The sequence below is a fragment of the Mesoplodon bidens genome (genome assembly GCF_964165515.1).
Source record: "Mesoplodon bidens genome assembly, chromosome: 16".
Lineage (NCBI taxonomy): Eukaryota > Metazoa > Chordata > Mammalia > Artiodactyla > Ziphiidae > Mesoplodon > Mesoplodon bidens.
Genome location: NC_138173.1, coordinates 26,469,497 through 26,487,392, shown reverse-complemented (window position 1 = coordinate 26,487,392; position 17,896 = coordinate 26,469,497).

Sequence of the window (17,896 nt, the reverse complement as noted above, 5' to 3'; positions counted from 1 at the left end):
ATTTGTCCCAACTTATCCTTCTCCCTCCCTGTGTCCTCAAGTCCATTCTCTAGTAGGTCTACATCTTTATTCCCATCTTGCCCTTAGGTTCTTCATGAACGTTTTTTGTGTGTTTGTTTGTTTTTAGATTCCATATATATGTGTTAGCATTGGGTATTTGCTTTTCTCTTTCTGACATACTTCACTCTGTATGACAGACTCTAGGTTCATCCACCTCACTAAAAATAACTCAATTTCATTTCTTTTTATGACTGAGTAATATTCCATTGTATATATGTGCCACATCTTGTTTATCCATTCATCTGTTGATTGACACTTAGGTTGCTTCCACGACTGGCTATTTTATATAGAGCTGCAATGAACACTGTGGTACATGACACTTTTTGAATTATGGTTTTCTTACAGTGTATGTACAGTAGTGGGATTGCTGGGTCATTTGGTAGTTCTATTTTTAGTTTTTTAAGGAACCTCTATACTGTTCTCCATAGTGGCTGTATCAATTTACATTCCCACCAACAATGTATGAGGGTTCCCTTTTCTCCACACCCTATCCAGCATTAGTTGTTTGTAGGTTTTTTGATGATGGTCATTCTGACCGGTGTGAGATGATATGAAATTGTAGTTTTTATTTGCATTTCTCTAATGATTAATCATGTTGAGCATTCTTTCATATGTTTGTTGGCAATCTGTATATCATCTTTGGAGAAATGTCTATTTAGGTCTTTGGCCCATTTTTGGATTGGGTTGTCTGTTTTTTTGATATTGTGCTACATGAGCTGCTTGTAAATTTTGGAGATTAATCCTTTGTCAGTTGCTTCATTTGAAAATATTTTCTCCAAATTTGAGGGTTGTTTTTTTGTTTGTTATGGTTTCCTTTGCTGTGCAAAAGCTTTGAAGTTTCATTAGGTCCCATTTGTTTATTCTTGTTTTTACTTCCATTTCTCTATGAGGTGGGTCAAAAAGGATCTTGCTGTTTTTTATGTCATAGATTGTTCTGCCTATGATTTCCTCTAAGAGTTTTATAGTGTCTGGCTTTACAGTTAGGTCTTTAATCCATTTTCAGTTTATTTTTATATATGGTGTTAGGGAGTATTGTAATTTCATTCTTTTACATGTAGCTGTCCAGTTTTCCCAGCACCACTTATTGAAGAGGCTGTCTTTTCTCCACTGTATATTCTTGCCTCCTTCATCAAAGATAAGGTGACCATATGTGCATGGGTTTATCTCTGGGCTTTCTATACTGTTCCATTGATCTATATTTCTGTTTTTGTGCCAGTACCATACTGTCTTGATTACTGTAGCTATGTAGTACAGTCTGAAGTCCAAGAACCTGATTCCTCCAGCTCTGTTTTTCTTTCTCATGATAGCTTTGGCTATTTGGGGTCTCTTGTGTTTATATACAAATTGTGAAATTTTTTGTTCTAGTTCTGTGAAAAATGCCAGTGGTAGTTTGATAGGAATGGCATTGAACCTGTAGATTGCTTTGCATAATATAGTCATTTTCACAATGTTAATTCTTCCAGTCTAAGAACATGGTATATCTCTCCATCTGTTTATATCATCTTTAATTTCTTTCATCAGTGTCTTATAATTTCTGCATACAGCTCTGTTGTCTCCTTAGGTGGGTTTATTCCTAGGTATTTTTTTTTTGTTGTTGCAATGGTAAATTGGATTGTTTTCTTAATTTCAATTTCAGGTTTTTCATCATTAGTGTATAAGAATGCAAGAGATTTTTTGTGCCTTAATTTTTTATCCTGCTACTTTGCTGAATTCATTGACTAGCTCTAATAGTTTTCTGGTAGGATTTTTAGGTTTCTCTATGTATAGTATCATGTCATCTTCAAAGAATGACTACTTTACCCCATCTTTTCAATTTTAGATTCCTTTTATTTCTTTTTATTCTCTGATTGCTGTGGCTAAAACTTCCAAAACTATGTGAATTATAGTGGTGACAATGGGCAACCTTGTCTTTTTCCTGATCTTAGGGGAAATGGTTTCAAATTTTCAACATTGAGGATAATGTTGGCTGTGGATTTGTAATATATGACCTTTATTATGTTGAGGTAAGTTTCCTCTATGCCTATTTTCTGGAGGGATTTATCATAAATGGGTGTTGAATTTTGTTGAAAGCTTTCCCTGCATCTATTGAGATTATCATATAGTTTTCTCCTTCAATTTTTTAATATGGTGTATCACATTGATGGATTTGCATATATTGAATAATCCTTGCATTCTTGGGATAAACCCCATTTTATCATGGTGTATGATCCTTTTAATGTGCTGTTGGATTCTGTTTGCTAGTATTTTGTTGAGGATTTTTTGCATCTATGTTCATCAGTTATGTTGTCCTATAATTTTCTTTTTCTGTTACATCATTGGCTTGTTTTGCTATTAGGGTGATGTTGGCCTCATAGAATGAGTTTGGGAGTGTTCCTCCCTCTGTTATATTTTGGAAGAGTTTGAGAAGGAGAGGTGTTAGCTCTTCTCTAAATGTTTGATAGAAGTCATCTGTGAAGACATCTGATCCTGTACTTTTGTTTGTTGGAGGATTTTAAATCATAATTTTAATTTCAGTGCTTGTGGTTGGTCTGTTCATATTTTCTATTTCTTCCTGGTTCAGTCTCAGAAGTTTGTGCATTTCTAAGAATTTGCCCATTTCTTCCAGGTTGTCCATTTTATTGGCATAGAGTTGCTTGAAGTAATCTCTCATGATCCTTTGTATTCCTGCAGTGTCACTTGTTACTTCCCTTTTCTAATTTTGTAATTCTATTGATTTGAGTCTTCTTCCTTTTTTTCTTGATGAGTCTGGCTAATGGTATATCAATTTTGTTTATCTTCTCAAAGAAACAGATTTCAGTTTTATTTATCTTTGCTATCATTTCCTTCATTTCTTTTTCATTTCTTTCTGTTCTGATATTTATGTTTTCTTTCCTTCTGTTATCTTTGGGGGTTTTTTTGTTCTTCTTTCTCTAATTGCTTTAGGTGTAATTTTAGGTTGTTTATTTGAGATGTTTCTTGTTTCTTAAGAAAGGATTGTATTGCTATAAACGTCCCTCTTAGAACTGCTTTTGCTGCATTCCATAGGTTTTGGGTTGTCGTGTTTTCATTGTCTTGTTTCTAGGTATTTTTTGATTTCTTCTTTGATTTCTTCAGTGATATCTTTGTTATTAAGTAGTGTATTGTTTAGCCTCCCTGTGTTTGTATTTCTTACAGATTTTTTTCCTGTAATTGATTTCTAGTTGCATAGCATTGTGGTCAGAAAATGTACTTGATACAATTTTAATTTTCTTAAATTTACTTGACTTGTGACCCAAGATATGATCTATCCTGGAGAATGTTCCATGAGCACTTGAGAAGAAAGTGTATATAAATATCAATTAAGTCCATCTTGTTTAATGTATAATATAAAGCTTTGTTTCCTTACTTATTTTCATTTTGGATGATCTGTCCATTCGTGAAAGTGGGGTGTTAAAGTCCCCTACTATTGTTGTGTTACTGTCGATTTCCCCTTTTATGGCTGTTAGTATTTGCCTTATGTATTGAGGTGCTCCTCTGTTGGGTGCATGAATATTTACAATTGTTATATCTTCTTCTTGGATTGATCCACTGAATGTTATGTAGTGTCCTTCTTTGTCTCTTGTAAGAGTCTTTGTTTTAAAGTTTATTTTGTCTGATGTGAGAATTGCTACTCCATTTTCCTTTTGATTTCCATGTGCATGGAATATCTTTTTCCATCCCCTCACTTTCAGTCTTTATGTGTCCCTAGGTCTGAAGTGCGTCTCTTGTGGACAGCATATATATGGGTCATGCTTTTGTATCCATTCAGCCAGTCTATGTTTTTTGGCTGGAGCATTTAATCCATTTACATTTAATGTTATTATCAATATGTATGTTCCTATTATCATTGTCCTAAGTGTTTTTGGTTTGTTATTGTAGGTCTTTTCCTTCTCTTGTGTTTGCTGCCTGGGGAAATTCCTTTAGCATTTGCTGTAAAGCTTGTTTGGTTGTGCTGAATTATCTTAGCTTTTGCTTGTCTGTAAAGGTTTTAATTTCTCCCTCAAATCTGAATGAGATCCTCGCTGGATAAAGTAATGTTAGTTGTAGGTTTTTCCCTTTCATCACTTTAAATATGTCCTTCCAATCCCTTCTGGCTTGCAGAGTTTATGCTGAGAGATCAGCTGTTAACTTTATGGGCATTCCCTTGTATGTTATTCATTGTTTTTCTCTTGCTGCTTTTAATATTTTTGTGTGTGTGTTTAATTTTTGATAGTTTGATTAATATGTGTCATGGCATGTTTTTCCTTGTATTTATCCTGTATGGGACTCTCTGCTTCCTGGACTTCATTAACTATTTCCTTACCCATATTATGGAAGTTTTTTACTATATTATTTCAAATATTTTCACAGTCCTTTTTTTTTTTTTGTCTTCTTCTGTTGAGACCCATATATTTCAAATGTTTTTGCGTTTAATATTGTTTCAGAGGTCTCTGAGACGGTTCTCAGTTCTTTTCATTCTTTTTTTTTTTCTTTATTCTGCTCTGCGGTAGTTCTTTCCACTGTTTTATCTTCCAGGTCACTTATCCATTCTTCTGACTCAGTTATTGTGTTATTGATCCCTTGAAGAGAATTTTTAATTTTATTTTTTGTGTTGTTCATGATTGTTTGCTTGGTCTTTAGTTCTTCTAGGCTCTTGTTAAACGTTTCTTGTATTTTCTCCATTCTGTTGACAAGATTTCGGATCATCTTTGCTATCATTATTCTGAATTCTTTTTCAGGTAGGCTGCCTATTTCCTCTTCATTTGTTACATCTGGTGGGTTTTTACCTTGTTCCTTCATCTGCTGTGTGTTTCTTTGTCTTCTCATTTTGCTTAACTTACTGTGTTTGGAGTCTCCTTTTCACATGCTGCAGGTTCATAGTTCCTGTTGTTTTTGGTGTCTGTCCCCAGTGGCTAAGATTGGTTCAGTGGGTTGTGTAGGCTTCCTAGTGGAGGGAACTAGTGCCTGTGTTCTGGTGGATGAGGCTGGATCTTGTCATTCTGGTGGGCAGGGCCACGTCTGGTGGTGTGTTTTGGGGTATGATTTTAAGCAACCTCTCTGCTAATGGGTGGGTTGTGCTCCTGTTTTGATATTTTTTTGGCATAGCGTGTCCAACACTGTAGCTTGCTGGTTGTTGAGTGGAGCTGGGTCTTGGCCCTGAGATGGAGATCTCTGGGAGATTTTTCCCATTTGATATTATGTGGTGCTGGGTGGTCTCTGGTGGACCAATGCTCTGAACTTGGCTCTCCCACCTCAGAGGCACAGTCCTGACAACTGACTGGAGCACCAAGAGCCTGTCATCAACATGGCTCAGAATAAAAGGGACAAAAAAAGAAATAAAGTAAAATAAAATAAAATTAAAAAGTTATTAAAATAAAACACAAAAAATAATTATTAAAAAATTTTAAAGTAATTAAAAAAAAAGAATGAAAGAAGAGAACAACCAAACCAAAAAAAGCAAATCCACCAATGATAACAAGTGCTGAAAACTATAACAACAACAACAAAAAAAAAACGGACAGACAGAACACTAGGACAACAGGTAAAAGAAAATCTATACAGACAAAATTACACACAGAAGCATATTCATACACACTCACAAAAAGAGAAAAGGGATATATATATATATATATATATATATATATATATATATATATATATATATCATATATATATCATATATATATAACATTGCTCCCAAAGTCCACCTTCTCAATTTGGGATGATTCATTGTCTATTCAGGTATTCCACACATGCAAGGCACATCCAGTCGACTGTGGAGATTTAATCTGCTGTTCCAGAGTCTGCTGGGAAATATTTCCCTTTCTCTTCTTTGTTTGCACAGGTCCTGGGATTCAGCTTTGAATTTGGCCCTGCCTCTCTATGTAGGTCATCTCAGGGCGTCTGTTCTTTGCTCAGAGTGGGCGGGGTTAAAGGAGCAGCTGCTTTGGGGGCTCTGGCTCACTCAGGCTGGGGGGAAGGTGAGGTATGGAGTGCAGGGTGAGCCTGCCATTGCAGAGGCCAGTGTGACGTTGCACCAGCCTGAGGCATGCCATTTCTTCTCCTGGGGAAGTTGTTTCCGGATCACGGGACCCTAGCAGTGGTGGGCTGCACAGCCTCCCAGGAGGGGAGGTGTGGATAGTGACCTGTACTTGGACACAGGTTTCTTGGTGGTGGCAGCAGCAGCCTTAGTGTCACATGCCCATCTCTGGGGTCTGCGCTGAGAGCCGCAGCTCATGCCCGTCTCTGGAGGCAGCCCTCTTAATCCCCTGTCCTCACACACCAGGAAACAAAGAGGCAAGAAATAGTCTTTTGCCTCTATGTCAGCTCCAGACTTTTTCCTGGACTCCCTCCTGGCTAGCTGTGGTGCACTAGCCCCTTCAGGCTGTGTTCACGCCGCCTACACCACTCCGCTCCCTGCGATCTGACTGAAGCCCAAACCTCAGCTCCCAGCCCCTGTCCGCCCCGGTGAGTGAGCAGGCAAGCCTCCAGGACTGGTGAGTGCTGCTCAGCACCGTTCCTCTGTGCTGGAATCTCTCCACTTTGCCCTCTGCACCCCTGTTGCTGAGCTCTCCTCCATGGCTCCGAAGCTCCCCCTTCTGCCACCCACTGTCTCTGCCTGCAAAGGTGCTTCTTAGTGTGTGGAAACCTTTCCTCTTTCACAGCTCCCTCCCACTGGTGCAGGTCCAGTCCCTATTCTTTTTCCTCTGTTATTTTTTCTTTCTTTCTTTTTCCATACCCAGGTATGTGGGGAGTTTCTTGCCTTTTGGGAGGTTTGAAGTCTTCTGCCAGTGTTCAGTAGTTGTTCTGTAGGAGTTGTCCCACATGTAGATGTATTTCTGATGCATTTGTGGGGAGGAAGATGATCTCCACATCTTACTCTTCTGCCATCTTGAAACTCCTCCCTATTTTCTCTTGTAACTCAATTGTTTCTAAAAGTCTCATTAACATTGCTGGAGAAGTTTGGTGGAAACAGACCAAATAATGTATGATACAATTGGGACTGCTTGACCTTCAGTTAAAATGTTAATATCAACACTTGTTGTATGCTACTATCTTTCATGTTTCTTCTTATGTTTTCTACTTCCTTTTGCTAATATTTTCCTTCTTCAAACTGTCTTCTAAGCTGTCTCTGATTTTATAATAATGTCCATTTCATCTGTGGTTTAAATTTTCATGACTATGCTCTACCTTATCTGGCTTAGATGTTACATATATAAAATATTTTCTCTAGTGTTCCTGTTATTTCCAGGGTGATTCTGTTATTAACTCTAAAATTGATTAAAGGTCCTATATAATTCTCTTATGGTCAGCTTCAAAATTTGCTTTTCTTAAATGATTTGCATATTTACTGAATATCTGCAAGTGAAAAAGTGTATGAAATTATTTTAAAGGATAATTTCTTCCGTCTTTCATTTTAACTCTTTTAGGTCATTGAATGTGAGACTGTAACTCACATATTGAACAGTCTAGTTGGGATGCATTACTGCATGATCTATAAACACAAGTATAACATTTAATCAAAATTCTTCTTTAGTCAAATATTTTAGGAATTGTCTGCAATGTTTTTAAGTTCACCAATCAGAACTAGACTTTCATGGCCATATAAATTTATACATATAGTCTTTCCTAGACTTGACAGTCATGTAGAGTTTGTTAATGCTAAGGATTCCTGTTTCTATTGTTCTTTATATATTGTTTATTGTTTAATAATATTTGCACTTCACATTTTATTGTGATACTTTTTTTTTGTATTTTTTTGGTTTTTTTTTTTGCGGTACATGGGCCTCTCACTGTTGCGACTTCTCCTGTTGTGGAGCACAGGCTCCGGATGCGCAGGCTCAGCGACCATGGCTCACGGGCCCAGCCACTCTGCGGCATGTGGGATCTTCCCAGACCGGGACACGAACCCGTGTCCCCTGCATCGGCAGGTGGGCTCTCAACCACTGCGCCACCAGGGAAGCCCTTATTGTGATACTTATTTGCCCTTTTTCCCTTCTGTAAATAACAGTGAGGTTTGAAATTTCTCAATCCTTACATGTACTTTGTGGAATTGAGAAATGAGAGACCATATTTTAATGTTTTACTGTGATGTTTGAATAGATATTCTCTGTTTCACCCTTACATTATGTTTGCATATTTGCTGTCCAGTTTTAATTATCTTTATACTCTTGTTTTTCTCACATTGTTGTCCAGTAGTAAATGCATGGCTTACCTTGTGACCCAATATTTCTCAAATTCTCATCAGTATGGCCTTATTAACCTTAATAAGGTTAATATATGAAAAGATCAAATGTGTAAATCAAATTTGTACTTGGAACTGCTCAATATTGGGTTCAACTCATGATAAGCCAAAATTTGTTTTTGCTGGGCTGCAACTCACAGGCCTACAAAGCCTGTGTTTGCCCAGCTTCAAGACCAAAGAGAGAGCCAGAAATCAGCAATAGATAAATCAATGATTTAATGGGTGGGGGTGCTTACACCTCTGGAGCAAGGTCGTGGAGCAGCACCCTACCTTGTGCAGTGGAAGGCAGACAGGACATGTTAGCAGTCTTTGTTCCTGGGGGGAATGGGAGATTACCAGTTATATGATAATTGATATCAGGTTGGCTCATTAGTTACCAGAGAAACCAGTAGAGGGGCACACCACTCACTGTCCTTTGATAAGAACAATCACTAGCTGGGGCCTGGGACAAGTACATAAGAAGGTCAGTCATGTGCATAATGTATAGATGAAGCAGGTACTTGTCTGGCAGGGGATGTACAGAGAAAAAGAGAACAGCCATCTTGAGTGGTCTGAACAAATGTACTATTTTCTTTCATATTTTGCTTTTTTTCTTTGTTTACATTTTCTGAATATTAGAATGTTATGTTCCTATTATTCTTTATCTATTGTTATTGATTAGTGTTTATACTACATAATCTAATTAAAAATAATGTTATAAAACAGATTTATAAGGAAGTGAAATTTCTGTCGTGAGAACACTTGATATGGTAATTTTGGGAAGGACTTTTTTGATACAAACATATTCTGTGTATCCTCATGATTTTACCAAGGTAATTATCTTTGGAATAATCCTGAATGGTATAATGTAACATGTCTTCCAAAATACCCCTGATAATGTCTATACCTATATGAGTGCTATATTCCTGCTGTTTGGTGAAGAATTAAGACAAAATTACGGCTGCTAAATATATACAGAGGAGAAAAAATATCTACCTTTGGGTGGATTTGCTTTACTATGAGAAGGATCATGTAAATGTTTCTCTTAATTAAACAAAAGTAAAATAAATGAATGTCCCATTATGTTATTTAAATATTGAAACCAAATATTTTGTAATTTTATGAAGGCTGTAGTTCTCCAAGGTCTAATGGATTACAGAGAAAATAGAGGATTTGAATAAGGAAAACAATGGCCTTCTAAGAGAGAAACACAACCCTTGCTTTCTAGAATTTGAAGTTAATAAAAAAATCTTTCAGAAAAAACCCGAGTCTTGTGATCAAATTCTCCTAGAAGGAATGAACGCAAAAATCACTAAAGTGTAACTGATTAGGACAAAAGACATGTTCTGACCTGATGACCTGGACTTTGCACATGTACCTATAGAATGATTACAGAGGATTTGATTTTATATATCAGGTAGCTTATTCCATTCAGGACACAGATATTGTAGCATTGTTTCTGGCTTTCAAGAACACAGAATTAAGATAAAGTTATTAATGGATAGGTTAGGTGGTGAAGTAATAATACACAATCAGAAGCTCAATGGTTCAAAGCAGGTTCTATAACTACATAGGCAATGCTGGTTGGTTGGGGCATCTGCTTATCTTAACCACTTAAAGGGTAGGCAGATAAAGGCTCTATGTCAACACATGCTATAATGACTTCCTCAGCAAAGGAATAAAATGATGGAAAATTATGTACCTCTTAAATGATTTCACTCAAAAGTGACAAATATTACTTATATTTCTCATGTTTTATTGGCTAAAGCATACCATATGGTCATGCTTAAATTTAAAGGTTCAGGAAATCCCAACCCTAGATTGAGTCTTGAAGTAGAAAACCAGAAAGATTGGTGAACAACACTGCTGATTCTTCAGCATTACATTGGTAGAAATTACTTGACATTTTGCCTATGATAGACACATAGTTCTCTAGAAACCACTTAAGTCCCTTTACAGTGATATGATTCTGGAAACTGGAAGAATAATCCAACAATTTAAAAATTCTCTTTCTTTTTTGTGTTTAATTTACCACATTTTCCCTTTTGTCATTAAATTTTATTTCCTGTACACTTAATACCATATCACATAAAATAGACTATGGCATCAGGAACTATTTTAAGTGTTGTAAAAAATAAGCAAATACAATAATTTAAAATAATGACTAAATTCACAAAGTCAGTTTGGGAAAATAACGATTGACATTGGAAACCTCTTTTTTCAAAGTGGCTAAATTGTTGTAGTCCAAATTGTTAATAAATTGTACACAGGAGTGGCAGGCTTAAAATACAAGGGTAATTATGTAGAGAATCAATAATGGAATCAAAATGATCATTGTCATTTCACTGTTAAAAGACATTTTATTGTTAATACTATTCAGATTTTAATCTGCCTTATGACCAAGAGGACCTTAATGTTTCCCTCAGGTTGACTAAACTTTGTACAGTCTTCCTGCCTCTAGACCTTGACTCTACTTTTCTTAGACATTTACCCTAAAAAGCTTGTAAATTCTTTTTCTGCATCTTTGAAATGTAAATTTTTAAAAAGCCTCTTGTCAGTTTTACAACCCAAGGATGTCTTTCAAGGACCTAGTAGCCATCTCTTTGAAAGGTAGTTATTAAAGAAGATGGCTTCCTTGTTTCCCAGTCTCTCTGAGATGGTAAGAGTCTAGTTTCTTTTAGAGCCCTCCTCCAACTTGTAAAACCACCACCTGTCATAACAACAGAAGACAGTTTACTTTTCCTTTAGGTAAATCCAATTAGCAAAATGATGCCCAATGGTCTCCCTCTCATCCCAGAGTTTAACACTCCCTGTACTTTGTCCTTTCAGCAGAGTTGAGTTCTGACTTCCTTCTAGTTCCTCTAATTGTATTTCCTGTAAATACATTAGAATTTACTTTAAAACTACATTTATGGTCAAGATAAGTTTACCCCAATAGTATGTATTTGTTAAAAAAAAAAAGCTATTAATAGTATTATTCTCAATGTGGTGATCTAGTGAGAAAATGTTTTCTTTGAATATCTCTTACATTTTCTAAAATCCCAATAAGCCTCTCACTATCTCTCATCATAATATTTAAATGTAGAACAGTTTAAATAGTTTGGACGTTTGGGTTTTCATTTTGTTACAAAACAGTAAATTCTTCACAATTAATTGTCATATACTTAGCATTATTGATTAATTTCCTTTATTTAAGGCATTTTCAATCTTGCAGGTCATTCTACCTGCTTTTATATCTTCTGATTTAACACAGTGACCAGAATGGTTTGGATGCTTAACATATAAATAAATGAAGGAATAAATAAGCAGTCATATATATAGTTATGTTTTAACCATATGGCAGCAGAGGTTTCTCAGAGTTTATAATGTCTGAAATAAAGACCATTAAAAAATAAAGCTCTTCTGTCACATGTGAAGAATAAAATATTAACTATAAGCCAAAGTTAGATTATTGATCTTTTTGCTATTGACCACAGAAAGTCTACTGAAAACTCATAAATTACTGTCAAACACTGATTTGCAGAATACTATCCAACTACACAGTAATTTATGTTACAAATAATATGATACAGTCTTTCTTTTAATACTAATCAATCTGTGTCTTTATTGACAAGCCATATGATTCATAATGAAAAATATATTCTCATTGATACCATTATTACAAATCTGTGCGCTTTGGGGAGTGAAGAGATGGTTTAATCTTACAGGTGTCTCCTAATACCACAACGACTAAAACTGTATGAATTAGAATCCTCTCTATTGTTGTTACTGTGTGGGCCAATAAATAAAACAGATGTTTTGCAAACTTGATTGTGGATCATTCAAATTTTAGCATGGAATGACTTCACCTTGAATTCAATTTGTCTCTGTAAATTTAGATATAGATCTTTACAAAATAAGCCCTCACTGAATATTAGAGTAAAAAGTTTTTTATAATATTTTACAACAACTTTAATTTTTATATCATGTGGCATATTCAATATCATGGCAAGCACATTGTAAGCACAATTTTCCAGAAAATAGTTTTTACCATAAACATCATCAATTAATTTTAACCCACTTTTATTATAATCACTTCTATTTAAACATTTAGATTAATTAAATTTGATAAACAAAGATTTTAATTCAAAAGTTAAAGTGTTTATTTTCATTGCACTGATGTTCATGCTCCCTGAAGAAGAGAATAGAGTTAAATATTTTAAATGAATCCTAAAAATATTATAGATAACTATTATCTTACTCTGACACAAGGATAATGATATATTCTGATGTTCCATAAACTGCAGAATAATCCTTCCTTTAATAACAGAAGTATATCAACTTCACTAAATTTTTCTTTGACATATTTGCTTAATTAAAACCTGTAAGATTTTGTAAAGAATTGATATTCTGCTTCAAAATATTTAGTCTTTAATTCAAGCCAGACAGAATGATTATATGGAGGACTTCTTCTAACTCTATCAATAGGTAGGGTGTGAGTCAAGATTGGTGAGTTATATGAATGTTTCTAATCAGAAAGCAACTCTTAATGATCACATACAATAGAGTCAATCCCTCCATAAACAACATTTAAAACACAACCAGAAAATCAAGAGTCACCTCATGAAAGCATTCTGAAGATTTTTGGCTGTAAAATGATCTATCAAAAGATAGGAAAATTAGAATGTTTTTGTATATAATCTCATATTTACATAGAAATATGAGACTAGAATAGTGTTTATAAATAAAAGAAAAATTAAATAGTAAGATAAGTCTAAAATTTAGAGAGTAAGATAAGTCTTCCCAATAACAACACAAAATGAGATGAACTAAAGAGATGAATTATAATTATCTACTGCAATGTGAATTTTTTATTACCTATTGCAATATTAACTAAAATTAATGCAGGATGCTTTTTTTGTGATCATCTCATTTAAGCCTATGAAATCTTCAACTTTAGGATCATATAACCTAAACACTAGAAGGGATGTAGACCCATAAATTTCTTCTGTCACATTTCTTATTTATGACCATAAACCCTCTTGATTAATCTCTCAGGAAATTTATGTCAACAGATAATTTGTTCCACTTCAGTGTCTTCTAAAATCATGATAAAGTTCGTTAATATATAGAGTTCAACTCTGTCTTCTAATACCATTCTCTCCTATGATACAGATATAGAGCTTACCAAATATGGCACTCCATAGTTAACATTTCCTAGCATCCTCAAAGTTTGATATGGCTGTGTGGCTACTCTGGCTAATGAGCTGTGGTCAGAAATAAAGTAGTGTGTCCAATTCATGGAAGAGTCAGAGCATGATTTTCCAACTCTCTTCCTCTGATCTAGACACCTAAAGATCACATGTTTCAGATGGAGTGTCTATAAAATGGTAGAGAAGCATCTATCAGCAGGAGTACTTGAATGACCACATGGAGCAGAGCCCTCATAGACACAAACTGACAAGTATTAGGAGCAATTAATCATTTTTGTTGGGTTAAGCTACTGAGACTTTCAGGCTTTTTGCTGTTGCAGCATATCTGAGCATATCCTATTCTATCCTACAATCTCTTGCCTAAGGCATTTGCTGGAACCTCAGAAGTGAAGTCTAATAATTTTTCCATGTTGGGTTCAGTCAGATAATTGGGGACAGTGACCTCCCTGTCATGTTCTAGATAAGCAATGTTAAAACAATAGTCAGATCTGCTAAGTGATGTTGCCATAACAAACAACTCCCAAATTTCAGTGTTTGCAACCACAAAAATTTATTTCTCTCCCAGCACCTGTCAGCTTGGCTGCAGGGTGGCAGTGGCTCTGATGCATAGGTCTTTTTCAATGAAAGGTAAACCCTTTAGGTACTGTATGGATGAAAGACAAAAATACTGGGGAAGCACACACAGATTTTGACTTTTTGCTCAGGGTTAGCACTTATCATTTGCACAAGTTGCTTTCACAGCCAAATGGTCAATTTTGGAGTAAATGGAATATGAAGTTTAATCACTTCACAAGGAGAAGTAAAAATAATAATAATAATAATTGGGAGCAATAAGAAAATATGCAACACTTAGTTTCTTTAATTATTTGCTTCTATAGACATTGCCAAATATTATACTTGGAGCATGGTGGTAAATGTTTTGAGTCAATGGCTTTTATCTCTCAACATTCTGCTTACTCCTACATTATTGTTCCTTAACAATTTCCCTCTTAAAAACGTATTTTTGCATCCATTGTATTTAGAGTTACCTTTGCCAGAGAAGAGTAGAATATGCCTTAAAATTCACTCCTTCTGGACTATACATTGTCTTTTAATGAAATTTAAGATATATTAACTTTCTAATCACCTAGATCATATTATATTACTGACACATGTAATTATAAGTTCAACTTAAAAGCCTAATATTTTATATTGTTCTCATACTGTTTTTCTGCATTTAAATCATTAAACCTTAAGAACAGAATGTAATGTTTATTCATATTAAATTGTATCTAGTTAGATTGAACCCATTTATCCAGACTGTTCAGATTTTTTGGCATCATGATTTTGTCATCCAATATATCCCTCTTAATTTTGAATCACAGGCTTTCTGGCCATTCCCTTGAATCCTAAGTTTAGTAGTAATACAAAACTGAAGATTGTACAAATGTTCCTATCATAGAAAATTCTCTAAAAGATGGCATCAGCCAAATGTTGTCCCAGAATGTTTTAGACATGGTTCCCCAAATACAGATGCTTTTCTACATCTGGCATATAAGTGAAAAACTGAACAAAAGAAAGGCAGAAATTGGGCTTACTATTAAAACTAGATGCCCCAGACATAACACATTTTCTTGTCTCTGTGGTGAATTTTGGATATGTCTTTTTATAAACCTGTTGGAACAAGGAGAGATGTAAAGAAAGGAGTTATGGCTTAGAGATACATATAGTACTTTAGTGATAACTTCTGTGTGTTTTTGTTTATGGAATATGGTAAAAATCTAATCTAATTTTCCATGAGTAGCCAATTTTCTGAGTGTCACTCACAGAATAGTCCATGATTTTCCACTGATTTATGGTATTTTTTTGCCATCTTTGTCATTATACTGTAATCTAGGTAGAAGGAGGCACATATTAACAGATTGCAAGAATTAAAATGTGAACATCTTGGGTGAGGGGGCATTATTCTGTTAACCACACTTTTATAAACCTGTTCAAGTTTATTCACATTGCTTTATGTGATTACTTTTTAAATTAGTCAAGAGAATAAAGGTGAAAAACTATGGAATCCTACTGTTTTTTGTAATTATTTATATAATTATGTTTATTGACACTTTGTGCATGCATGTGTGTGTGTGTGTGTATTTGAATTACTGTCTGGTGCCAGCTGTTTTCAGCTTGATAAACTTCCTTTTGTATTTCTTGTAAGACAAATTCAACTAGTAACAGATTCTCTCAGCTTTTGTTTATCTGGGGAGGTCATTATTTAGCCTTCATTTACATAGATCTTTGAGCTATCCTTCTTGGAGTTTGATGAGGTTCTTAGGTGTATAAATTATTTTTCAATAAATTTGGGTAGTTTTCAGCTATTGTTTCTTTGAATATTTTTATTCTCTTTTTGTCTCTCTCCTCTCTTTCTGATACTACCATTGTGTGCATTTTGGCATGTTTAATGGTGTCCCAAATTTCCCTGAGGCTCTCCTCGTTTATCTTCATTCATTTTTTCCCATCTTTTTTTTTTTGTATCTTCAGATCACTTATTCTTTCTTCTGTCAATTAATATCTACTTAAAAGCCTCCCAGTGAATATTTTTTTCATTTCAGTTATTTACTTTTCAACTCCAGAATTTCCTTTGTTCTTTTTTCTGATTTCAATTTCTTTATTGATATTCTCCATTTTATGTGACACTGTCATTATACTTTGATTTATTTCTTTAATCATAGTTCCATTAACTCCATAAAATGGCTTATAATAGTCACCTTGAAAATTATTTTCTGATAAATCTGGACATCTACTTATGCTCATTGGAAATTTCTGTTACCTCTACAGCATATAGGTTAAATATTCCTGTTTCTTAACATGTCTCATTTTTTTTTTGTTAGAAACTAAACGTTTTAGATATATATTTTAGCAACTCGGGGTACTGGCCCTACCATTCCTCCAGCCTTGTTATTGTTTTGTTTATTACATTAGTGACTCACTGGATTATTTTGGTGAAGTCTATTTTCCCTCACTCAGAGTTGATCCTCATTTGATCCTTAGTAGGGCACAGTTTTGGGTATGCTCACAGTCCTCCTGAGATAACATTGATTTTGGTAGAGCTCTCTTCTTCTCTTTCCCTGACTGTGTTCACCTGCTAAATTCCACAAATGATGATAGTTCTTTTGGGAGGACATTGGGAATTATGTATTTTGTGACCTGCTTTCCCCCTACATCCAAGGCTCTGGAGCTTGGCATTGGGACAATGGTAAACTTCTCACTGAGTGACACCCACCTGCTAGAAGCAAAGCACTTGATGGGGGGTTGAGGTGGGAAGCCTCTCAGCTTATCTCCCTTCACGTGGAATCACTGTCTCATGAGCTGAGGCATGGATGATCAGGGTCCCAGTATTCATAGTGGTGAAATGCCCAAAACAGGGCCTCCATTCCATGAGTGGTGGCTGGGCAGAAAAAGTGAGCCCTGCTTCTCCATTGTATTCACTGGTATTTAGCCTCAGCAACAGATAAGACAATTGTGAAATGGGCAGATAGGGAGCTCTGTGTTCTTGTCTACAGCAGTCAGGAGTGGATGCTGTGCCTCCCTGGCCAAGGAGGTAGGGAGGAGGAAATTATTCTTTGTTCAGCCTCCACAGACTCTTATCTTTCTTATCAAGTTTTCATAGATTTTCTTGATTAGGTGTTTCTTCACTAACCAGTTGCTCTTAAAACCACTTCCAGAAGCTTAAATTGTTGTTTTTCTAGAGTTTACACCAGTTTCACTGAGTAATCAGTCAACAGAACTACTTATGCTGTCATGTCAGAAGTTTATCTCCATGTATTTTTAAATAGTTTTAACCGTATTTGATAGTTTTCTCTCTCTCAGTCTCTCTGTCTCTGTTTCTCTCCATCACTGTCTCTCTCTTATCTCTGTATCTTTCCCTATAGCTTTTCCTCTCCTTCTTTACCTCTTTTTGCTTTTCTTAAATTATATAGAGAGGACATTTTGTTGATATATTCTGTCCTTCCATAAGACACAGTCCCAAAGCAGGTAGTATACAGGTGGATAATGGTTTCTGTACCTTGCTAAATATAGGTGATTTATAAAAAGGAAAAAGGAATGAAAAAGAAATAGAAAGAAAGAAAGAAAACAAGAAAACAAGAAAGAAAGAGAGCAAGAAAGGAAGAAAGAAAGAAAAGGGGTGAGGGAGGGAACCAAGGAGAAGGAAGGAAGGGAGAAAGACCAAATTCCAGTGAGAAATTTGACTCATCCTTTCATTTAAAAAATGTGTCTACTTTCCCTAGTGCCATCACTAAAGAACTTCCAGACACAAGTCAGTGCCAGTGTTTTATTCGTCCACATTTTATGGATGTGGGAAACTCACTCTATGCTCCAATTTCATAAAGCCTTTCTGGTTCTATTTGTCTACGTCATTTAGAACATTTAAATTCCTGTTACCTAAGAGAATGAAAGTGCTTGAATATCTCTG